Genomic DNA, 11,478 nt, shown 5'->3' with positions numbered 1-11,478 from the left:
ATATTTTAACACAAACTGCAGGACAGCAGTGCTCAGTGAAACATTCAGTAATTATTTAATGCCAATATTAAAAAGTTGAGGCATTCTTACACAAAAACATATTACACAAACCCAAGCCTTTCATTTGCATTTAAAGTGAACTTTTTACCATTGGTAGTAAACAGGCAACGCAACAGGCATGCTGTCAGAACAGAGTGGAAAGTGGACAATAACATGAAATTATTATAAAGTTTATAGGAAATCTTACACTGTATAAAAGGATGTATAATATAGAAATGGATATCAAGTGGATGAACTCAAACCTTTGACTGGAAGAATAGCATACAGTATTTTATGATCATACTAAATGTGACTAATTGTTAATGTGCTCCAGAACTGCAACAATTAATTGATACAAAACAACATATATACAGTAATATTAGCAAAGACACTATTAAGACTTTCTAGAGTACCATATATAACTGGATTTTTTATGCTAAGGTCAACTATATACAAAGAAACATGCGGCCAGAGCTGCTCTGTGTGTGTGTGTCTGTCATCTTATTTGTACAGGAATTTTGCCCGTCTGTCCTTCTGAGTGGCAAACCTCTCAATGACCCTTTGATTAAAGTCAGGAATGTCCCTGACAAGTTTCTTCTCCATGGAGAGCATGGCCAGAGCGTTCAGGCGATCCTGTGTCATGCTGTTTCTCAGGAAGGTCTTGATCCTTTTCAGTGTAGAGAAGCACCTTTCTGACTCAGCAGTTGTCATGGGTGTGGTGATGAGGATCTTGAGGAGGCTGGCAGTCTCTGTGAAAGTGCTCTGAAGGTTGTTCTCCATGAAGAACTGGTACAGGGGCACTGCACCACTACAAGCCTTGAACTCACTGTTCTCATAGATGAGGGACAGTTCGGTTTTGAGCTTGGCCTTGTTCAACATGGGGTACGCCTCCACGGTTGTTTCAAGCGCTGTATCGGGGAACTTCACACTGTGTTGTGGGAACAACTCTCCGTGCAATAGTGTTGCGCTGATGAGGTGCTGGGTGAAGGAGAACCTCTCTTTGGCATGACTCAGGATGGTATCACATACCTGTAAAAGATACATCATCAGCTTTAATTTGCAATTAAGCTATTTTGATGCAAGTGATCCTGACTGACACATGCCTATGTCCAACTCAAGTATATGATTACCAAGGTGCTGATTGTTCAGGGTTTTGGCTACATACTACCAGGCCTGAAAAAAGTTCTATGGGGAAACACTGACAATTACATCACAACTTACCTCTATAGCCAACCTCTGTTGTTCTCCTGGTCCCAGCATCCTCCGTCGCTTGATGGGCTGTTGCTGCTCGTCAGATGCGCTGTCCCCACACAAAGAGGGAATTGAGGCCCTGGGTCCAAAAATAAAGTTTAATTTGATAACTTGCAATCAGACTTCTTAGCTCACTGTAATTCCCCCCTCAACACACAACCAGTGACTTTTATATATATATATATATATATATATATATATATATATATATATATATATATATATATATATATATATATATATATATATATATATAGACAGACAGACAGACAGACAGATAGTGTGTATATACACACAAACTATGTCTAGTAACTGCTTTTAACCTGTGATGTACATAATTAACTGATGTTATTACGTTTTAAAGCCTTTTTCTATTACATTTGTGAGAGGGATGCAACATAATTTTGTTCTGCTGTGCACTTAGCAATAAAGTTAATCTTCAATAACAACTAGGCCTCTTCTAGAAATTGACCTGGTGGACACCTGAATAATTATTACAAACTGTGTAGTACTTTCCTGCATTATTATCAACGTCTGATTGTGTCTTTTTGGACAAACACTTGTTCTCGTGGGTCGAGTAACAACAACTGCGCTCCTTGAGTGACGGGGTGGTACTTGGTGAGAGAGGGAGAGAGACGACCCAAATTGCGGAGTAAACTAGAAAAACGGACGTTACACATGGCGGAGTGGCATTACCACATTTAACAAACCAAACATTGAAATACCGTTATAGAAGGTAAAGTAAAAACCCAAACTGGTCTGTGCATCAATACCGGTATATAGTAATATATAGGCAACATACCGTAAATCTGTATCAATTATGTATCAGTTTTACATGTGACCCATATCAAATTTGCGCATTCACACTGAAGGAGCACACAAATGCAATGCTCATTTGGCGTGATTGTCGTGGTAACACAGGTGAAAAAAAATCCTGAATGGTATCCTAATGGCAGCCATTTTGGTTAGGGAGAAATACAAACAACTCTACTGCCATACATTCCAATTAGACTGAAGGCATACAGTTGTGTCCAAATATATTGGCACCCTTGGGCTTTTCTTAAATAATTCCCTATTTCTTCTAAAATCAGCAGTGGCGGCTGGTGAAAAATATTCTCGGTGGGGCTGTGCCATACTTTTTTTTTCCTGTAACCATCGCGATATATTTTAACACAAACTGCAGGACAGCAGTGCTCAGTGAAACATTCAGTAATTATTTAATGCCAATATTAAAAAGTTGAGGCATTCTTACACAAAAACATATTACACAAACCCAAGCCTTTCATTTGCATTTAAAGTGAACTTTTTACCATTGGTAGTAAACAGGCAACGCAACAGGCATGCTGTCAGAACAGAGTGGAAAGTGGACAATAACATGAAATTATTATAAAGTTTATAGGAAATCTTACACTGTATAAAAAGGATGTATAATATAGAAATGGATATCAAGTGGATGAACTCAAACCTTTGACTGGAAGAATAGCATACAGTATTTTATGATCATACTAAATGTGACTAATTGTTAATGTGCTCCAGAACTGCAACAATTAATTGATACAAAACAACATATATACAGTAATATTAGCAAAGACACTATTAAGACTTTCTAGAGTACCATATATAACTGGATTTTTTTATGCTAAGGTCAACTATATACAAAGAAACATGCGGCCAGAGCTGCTCTGTGTGTGTGTGTCTGTCATCTTATTTGTACAGGAATTTTGCCCGTCTGTCCTTCTGAGTGGCAAACCTCTCAATGACCCTTTGATTAAAGTCAGGAATGTCCCTGACAAGTTTCTTCTCCATGGAGAGCATGGCCAGAGCGTTCAGGCGATCCTGTGTCATGCTGTTTCTCAGGAAGGTCTTGATCCTTTTCAGTGTAGAGAAGCACCTTTCTGACTCAGCAGTTGTCATGGGTGTGGTGATGAGGATCTTGAGGAGGCTGGCAGTCTCTGTGAAAGTGCTCTGAAGGTTGTTCTCCATGAAGAACTGGTACAGGGGCACTGCACCACTACAAGCCTTGAACTCACTGTTCTCATAGATGAGGGACAGTTCGGTTTTGAGCTTGGCCTTGTTCAACATGGGGTACGCCTCCACGGTTGTTTCAAGCGCTGTATCGGGGAACTTCACACTGTGTTGTGGGAACAACTCTCCGTGCAATAGTGTTGCGCTGATGAGGTGCTGGGTGAAGGAGAACCTCTCTTTGGCATGACTCAGGATGGTATCACATACCTGTAAAAGATACATCATCAGCTTTAATTTGCAATTAAGCTATTTTGATGCAAGTGATCCTGACTGACACATGCCTATGTCCAACTCAAGTATATGATTACCAAGGTGCTGATTGTTCAGGGTTTTGGCTACATACTACCAGGCCTGAAAAAAAGTTCTATGGGGAAACACTGACAATTACATCACAACTTACCTCTATAGCCAACCTCTGTTGTTCTCCTGGTCCCAGCATCCTCCGTCGCTTGATGGGCTGTTGCTGCTCGTCAGATGCGCTGTCCCCACACAAAGAGGGAATTGAGGCCCTGGGTCCAAAAAATAAAGTTTAATTTGATAACTTGCAATCAGACTTCTTAGCTCACTGTAATTCCCCCTCAACACACAACCAGTGACTTTTATATATATATATATATATATATATATATATATATATATATATATATATATATATAGACAGACAGACAGACAGACAGATAGTGTGTATATACACACAAACTATGTCTAGTAACTGCTTTTAACCTGTGATGTACATAATTAACTGATGTTATTACGTTTTAAAGCCTTTTTCTATTACATTTGTGAGAGGGATGCAACATAATTTTGTTCTGCTGTGCACTTAGCAATAAAGTTAATCTTCAATAACAACTAGGCCTCTTCTAGAAATTGACCTGGTGGACACCTGAATAATTATTACAAACTGTGTAGTACTTTCCTGCATTATTATCAACGTCTGATTGTGTCTTTTTGGACAAACACTTGTTCTCGTGGTCGAGTAACAACAACTGCGCTCCTTGAGTGACGGGGTGGTACTTGGTGAGAGAGGGAGAGAGACGACCCAAATTGCGGAGTAAACTAGAAAAACGGACGTTACACATGGCGGAGTGGCATTACCACATTTAACAAACCAAACATTGAAATACCGTTATAGAAGGTAAAGTAAAAACCCAAACTGGTCTGTGCATCAATACCGGTATATAGTAATATATAGGCAACATACCGTAAATCTGTATCAATTATGTATCAGTTTTACATGTGACCCATATCAAATTTGCGCATTCACACTGAAGGAGCACACAAATGCAATGCTCATTTGGCGTGATTGTCGTGGTAACACAGGTGAAAAAAAATCCTGAATGGTATCCTAATGGCAGCCATTTTGGTTAGGAGAAATACAAACAACTCTACTGCCATACATTCCAATTAGACTGAAGGCATACAGTTGTGTCCAAATATATTGGCACCCTTGGGCTTTTCTTAAATAATTCCCTATTTCTTCTAAAATCAGTTGAAATTTGAGAGGAAAAAATGGGTCTCCACACCTTTAATTATATTTCTGTAAACTTAAGTTTACAATTGTAATTTAGAAAATATAGACAAATGTCATGGACTAAATTATTGGCACCCTGGAGCTAGTACTTGGTTGCACAGCTTTTGGCCAAGATAGCTGCCAACATATGCTTATTGTAGACATCAATGAGCTTGCTGCACCTTTTCTGCTGGCAATTTGGCCCATTCTTCAGCAGCAAACTGCTGTAATTCTTCAATGTTTGAGGGTTGCACTCCACCAACTTCTTTTTTCAGATCTTGCCAAAACTAATGTGGTCCCGTGTAGCTCAGTTGGTAGAGCATGGCGCTTGCAACGCCAGGGTTGTGGGTTCGTTTCCCACGGGGGCCAGTATGAAAAAATGTATGCACTCTTAACTGTAAGTCGCTCTGGATAAGAGCGTCTGCTAAATGACTAAAATGTAATGTAAATGTCTTCTCTTTCCTTTTAAAATACTAAAACAAATATAATTGTGACGGCTCTATGATAATCACTCACTTTGATGACCAGACACATTTAGGCTTTTAAACTGTTGTAAGTGAACTATTCATCTTTCTAACAGCATCTTTATCAGCCAATAGTATATATAGTTATTTACCTGATTGTTAGCATGCTTTCTGTGAACCTCTGGACAAGTGCTTTAATGAAGACAGGGTCGATGTTCCTCTTCTGCAGCTGGCTGAAAAGCATGTCCACATTTGGCATGATCTTGTGGAACAGTGCCAGGAAAAAACAGAAAGCCTCGTCTTCGAGCATCCTCACAAAGCCCCCCGCCTCTCTGACAGTCGGGGCATCAAAGTTCCCAGAGTCTCTGATGGTCTGGAAACACGTTAGGAGGTCATCCCTGTACTCGTACACAGTGTTGTGTAACGGTAGCTGTCTTCAGGTGCTCCTCCAGCACACTGTCGAGGAGGCAACAAAATCCACTAAGCCCCGGAAAATGCCGGGGTTGTCCGAGAGTCAGTCTCCTCGTGCCCACGCAAGGCCAACTCAAAAGCCCCACAGAACTTCACACAATCGATAATTTTGGATAGAATGTGCCTGTTTTTATCCACCTCCTCATTGTGTTTCCTCACCGCAATCCTGTGGCCGTCATCCAGCTGCGTAGCAATGTTCACCCTTCCTAATACAGCTAGCTTTACAGAGTTGTCCATGTGTGCCCTGGTGTTCTCATGTTTCTTTACCTTCTCTGACAGGTGCTTCATATCCCTCACTCCGGTACCTGTCCATGCTGAATCTGACCCCCGTCGTTTTAAAAAGCAAGCACGGAAAGCAAAATAAAGCATTAGCATCAGTGCACCCAGCTAGCCAAGCCTTCCTGGTGTACCAGCTACGGGAGAAGCCGCGCATATACTGCTTCCCTTTCTCGCTAGCCTGCTGTCTGATTGAGAGGTCAGGTTGATCTGGGCCCAGCTCTTTCACCCGAACTTTCTCTGACAAAGTTCTCCTCTCAAACGGATCTTGGAGGAGAGATTTCACCGAGTTAGGGTTGGGTCTTGGAGGAGTAACGTTTGCGTTCGCCATTGTCGTCTAGTAAAAATGGCGCCACTGGAGCCCGGTCCTTATTTTATCAGGGGCGAGCTTGGGGCGATAAAATAATCGCCCTCCTTGGATTCGAAATTAAAATCGCTGATTAGCTACATTTTATGTCATACATTCATATCTTAAATTAGCAATTGGCTTAACTGCTACGTAGACCCGCCTCCTCGGGGCACTTTCTGTATCGCCCAGAGCTGACGAGGCGTTTGACAGGCAGAGGAAAGGTTGCGAATATTATTTTCTATCATATCTTACACATATTACTGTGTGCATTCCATATTTCAAACACACAAATATTGACATACTGATGTTTTTATTATTATTATTATTATTTTTATTTTTTTATTAAAAAAAAAAATAATTTTATTTAAAGGGGCGGCGCCCTAGCGCCCTCTATCGGCCAGCCGCCACTGTTCAAAACAGTAGTGCGACCGTGAAATTGTCTCTATCTGATGCACCCGCACTGTCCTCACCTAAGTCTGTTGACGCTGACCGAGAGTAGCCGCCATTTTACCAGCATGGGAATTTTACAAAAAAGTAATAATATGCTAAACGAACTCAGTAATCTCAAATAAATTGATTATTTATTAAACAAAAATTAGAAAATTATGTACATTCACTCAGACAAACCCAAAATCTCTAGCTATGTGACTTGTAAAATAGTTTTTATCACTTTCTTTCACTTACTCGGTTTAACACAAAAATAACACATCAAACCTTTACCAAACGTGATAATACATTAACGGATGTGTTAACTAGCATGGTATGACATGTTCTTTCGACATTGGAAAGTTTAATCGTGCTATTACATACCTGTAGTAATAAATAGAAACGGACACAAAGGTTATCTTCTTGACTGCACAGTTCTGGCGCTTTCTTTATTGTGAAGAACGTGGAATGGGCGCGCCTGCCGGAACTTCCTGTTTCCCCACTACAACGGTGCAACGGTCCGTGCATTTCGGGATCCTTGGGACGGCCCTACCAGTGTTGCCAACTCATTGTCAGGACAAGTTGCTAGAGGCAGGTCGATTTGTTGCTAAAAGTTGCTCAAAACGTTGTGATGTCTTTGCGTGATGAAGTCATTACGTAATAACGTAAAACTGCATCATTACATAGAATACACAATAACGTTAATAAATAAATTAAAAATAAATTGGTCATTTAGCAGACGCTCTTATCCAGAGCGACTTACAGGAGCAATTAGGGTTAAGTGCCTTGCTCAAGGGCACATCGACAGATTTTTCACCTAGTCGGCTTGGGGATTAGAACCAGCGACCTTTCGGTTACTGGTACAACGCTCTTAACCACTAAGCTACCTGCCGCCCTATCAAATTGACTGGCCATCTCGGCGACAAATATGATTTGACATTTGTTAGTTTAGATTTGTTTTTTTATTATCACATATTTGTATTTGTAAAAGTAATATAAACACATAACATTTATATGATCAGATTTTTTTATTTATAAACACAACACATTGAATTATTAAACAATTACACATTACACATTATGGAACAATTACATTTGATTTATATTCTTATTAACTAGTAGTGTATTGGTAGTTAGTAAACATGCTACCTAACTGATCAACAATTATAGGTACAAGCTAATAACAAGGTATATATGCTATCTTATTGAACAAGCAACTAAACTCAAATAATGATGTGTGCGCTAGGCATCTCTCTCCAGCTCTCTCCAGGTTGTTGTGCTGCTTGGCTGGCCTGCTGCTGCCTGTGCACGAGCTGAGCGCCTGCTGCTGACGTCACTCACAATGCACTTTTGCAGCCAGCCATGTGTGTTGTGACTGAGTGTGTGACAGAGAAAATCGTTTTAGTGTCATTTAGAGGTAAAATGTGTGCATTTTAGTGTTTGAGTCACTTTTCAAAAGTTACTAAAAGTTCCAAATAAGTTTTTTAAAAGTAGCTACATTTGTTGCTAGGTGCTGTTTGAAAAAAAAAGTTGCCAGGGTAGTCTGAAAAGTTGCTAAATCTGGCAACAAAATAGCTAAGTTGGTATCACTGGGCCCTACCCCATTACATGAGAACGGGGTATCTGCCGCTGCTTCCTCCTCCTCCGGGACACTTCTACTTTGCATAGAGTTGATCAATCTGTTGATTGTGGCCTGTGGAATGTTGTCCCATTCCTCTTTAGTGGCTGTGCGAAGTTGCTGTATATTGGTGGGAACTGGAACAAGCTGTGGTACACGTCGATCCAGCCCTCCCAAACATGCTCAATGGTTGACATGTCTTGTGAGTATGCAGGACATGGAAGAACTGGGACATTTTCAGCTTCCTGGAATTGTGTACAGATCCTTGCGACATTGGGCCCTGCATTATCATGCTGAAACATGACGTGATGTCGGCAGGACAATGGGCCTCAGGATCTTGTCATGGTATCTCTGTGCATTAAATTTGCCATTAAGAAAATGCAATTTTGTTCCTTCTCTGTAGCTTATGCCTGCCCATACCATAACCCTGACATGAACACAGGGTACTCGGTTCATGACATTGACATCAGCAAACCGCTCGCCCACACACCACCATACACTTGGTCTGCAGTTGTGAGGGTGGTTGGGCATACTGCCAAATTCACTAAAACAAAGTTGGAGGCGGCTTATGGTAGAGAAATTACCATTAAATTATCTGGCAACAGCTCTGGTGGACATTCCTGCAGTCATCATGCCAGTTGCATGCGCCCTCAAAACTTGAGACATCTGTGGCATTGTCAGTGGTAGAAAAAGCACCCAATTGTCATACTTGAGTAAAAGTAAAGATACCTTAATAGAAAATGACTCAAGTAAAAGTGAAAGTCACCCAGTAAAATACTACTTGAGTAAAAGTCTAAAAGTATTTGGTTTTAAATATACTTAAGTATCAAAAGTAAAAGTAAATGCAGAAATCGTTTCAAATTCCTTATATTATGTAAACCAGACGACACCATTTTATTTTTTAAATTGTATATATGGATAGCCAGGGGCACACTCCAACACTCAGACATCATTTACAAACTAAATGTATGTGTCTAAAGGAAAGTAGTGGGCGTGTGGAAAGGAGTGGGTGTGTCTAAAGGAAAGTAGTGGGCGTGTGGAAAGGAGTGGGTGTGTCTAAAGGAAAGTAGTGGGCGTGTGGAAAGGAGTGGGTGTGTCTAAAGGAAAGTAGTGGGCGTGTGGAAAGGAGTGTGTGTCTAAAGGAAAGTAGTGGGCGTGTGGAAACGAGTGGGTGTGTCTAAAGGAAAGTAGTGGGCGTGTGGAAAGGAGTGGGTGTGTCTAAAGGAAAGTAGTCGGCGTCTGGAAAGGAGTGGGTGTGTCTAAAGGAAAGTAGTAGGTGTCTGGAAAGGAGTGGGTGTGTCTAAAGGAAAGTAGTGGGCGTCTGGAAAGGAGTGGGTGTGTCTAAAGGAAAGTAGTGGGCGTCTGGAAAGGAGTGGGTGTGTCTAAAGCGCTATAGGTTAGATGGTTTTGATTGAGCTGTGTTTTTTCTCGTCCATTTCTTACCATGCAACTACTGTATTTTTTCTTATAATGTCATTGATTGGCTAAATGGAAGGCAGTACCCATACAACATGATGATTACATCACCAGTTAGGTACCTAGCCAGTAGCCACATTGCAACATGGTGGACTCCCAGCAAGGGACTAGCTAGCTAGCTAGCTAATTCAGCATGTTTTTGATGACATCATTTATGTAAAGATTTGCCAGTGGATATATGTATTGGTAGACTCATTAATTCCTGTTTAGCTATAAACCTTTTTCTGATGTGATGTCATTCTTCGGATTTCATTACTCAATTATCTAAGGTTAGCTAATGTCACCCATATAGCTACTAATGTCACACATTGCATTCATCCTAGCTACTGTACTATCAACTGGCTTGCTATATTAGGTAGCTCTAGATGCGAGGGGAAACTTCATATATTTGTATTATCTATAAAGATTATAAAAAGGCCATTAGGTAGCTAGCTAGGTTGAAACTGCTGGGGAATAGCTATCTAGATAGCTAACTCCCACTATCAACTGAGTTCATCAATGTATCTAAGGATATATTTCTAGAAATAAACAATATATGTTCTAGTCATATTTTAAAGACGTAAGCACATAACACCCAGACAGATGTAGAACTTCAATGACCTGAGCATCAGGAAAATCTCCCTGTTCTTCAGGTTTATTCTGGAGTTTATTCAGGAAGGCACACATGTTAGATAAAAATACAGGTAACTAGGGTCTCCTGAGTGGCGCAGCGGTCTAAGGCCCTGCATCGCAGTGCTTGAGGCGTAACTTCAGATGCGGGTTCGATCCCAGGCTGTGTCACAACCAGCCGTGACCAGGAGTCCCATAGGGCGGCGCACAATTGGCCCAGCGACATCCGGGTTAGGGTAGGGTTTGTCCCAGGGGAGCTTTACATGGCTCATCACACTCTTGCAACTCCTTGTGGCGGGCTGGGCGCCTGCAGGCTGACTTCAGTCGTCAGTTGAACAGTGTTTCCTCCGACACATTGGTATGGCTGGCTTCCGGGTTATGGGCGTTATGAAGCGCTGTTTGGCAGGTCATGTTTTGGAGGACGAATGACTCGACCTTCGCCTGTCCCGAGCCCATTGGGGAGGTGCAGCGATGAGAAAATATCGTAATTGGATCGCAATTGGACATCAAGAAATTGGGGAGAAAAAGGGGCAAAACTATTTAAACACTTGAGTAAATGAGGGATACGAAGTATATTGAAAGCAGGTGCTTCTACACAGGTGTGGTTCCTGAGATAATTAAGCAATTAACATCGTATCATGCTTAGGGTCATGCATACAAAATGCTGGGCAGGCCATTTTTTTGGCCCCCATATGATGACAATGCCCCCATCCACAGGGCATGAGTGCCTGAATCGTTTGATGAAAACTATGCAAACCATATGCCATGGCCGTCACAGTCACCAGATCTCAACCAAATTGAACACTTATGGGAGATTCTGGAGCGGCTCCTGACACAGCATTTTCCACCACCATCAACAAAACACCAAAGGATGGAATTTCTTGAGGAAGAGTGGTGTCGCTTCCCTCCAATAGAGTTCAGACACTTGTAGAATCTATGCCAAGGTGCATTGAAACTATTCTGC

Source organism: Coregonus clupeaformis, unplaced genomic scaffold (genome assembly GCF_020615455.1).
Source record: "Coregonus clupeaformis isolate EN_2021a unplaced genomic scaffold, ASM2061545v1 scaf0849, whole genome shotgun sequence".
Taxonomy (NCBI): domain Eukaryota; kingdom Metazoa; phylum Chordata; class Actinopteri; order Salmoniformes; family Salmonidae; genus Coregonus; species Coregonus clupeaformis.
The sequence above is the reverse complement of the archived record's forward strand: the minus strand, read 5'-3'. Positions refer to the sequence as shown.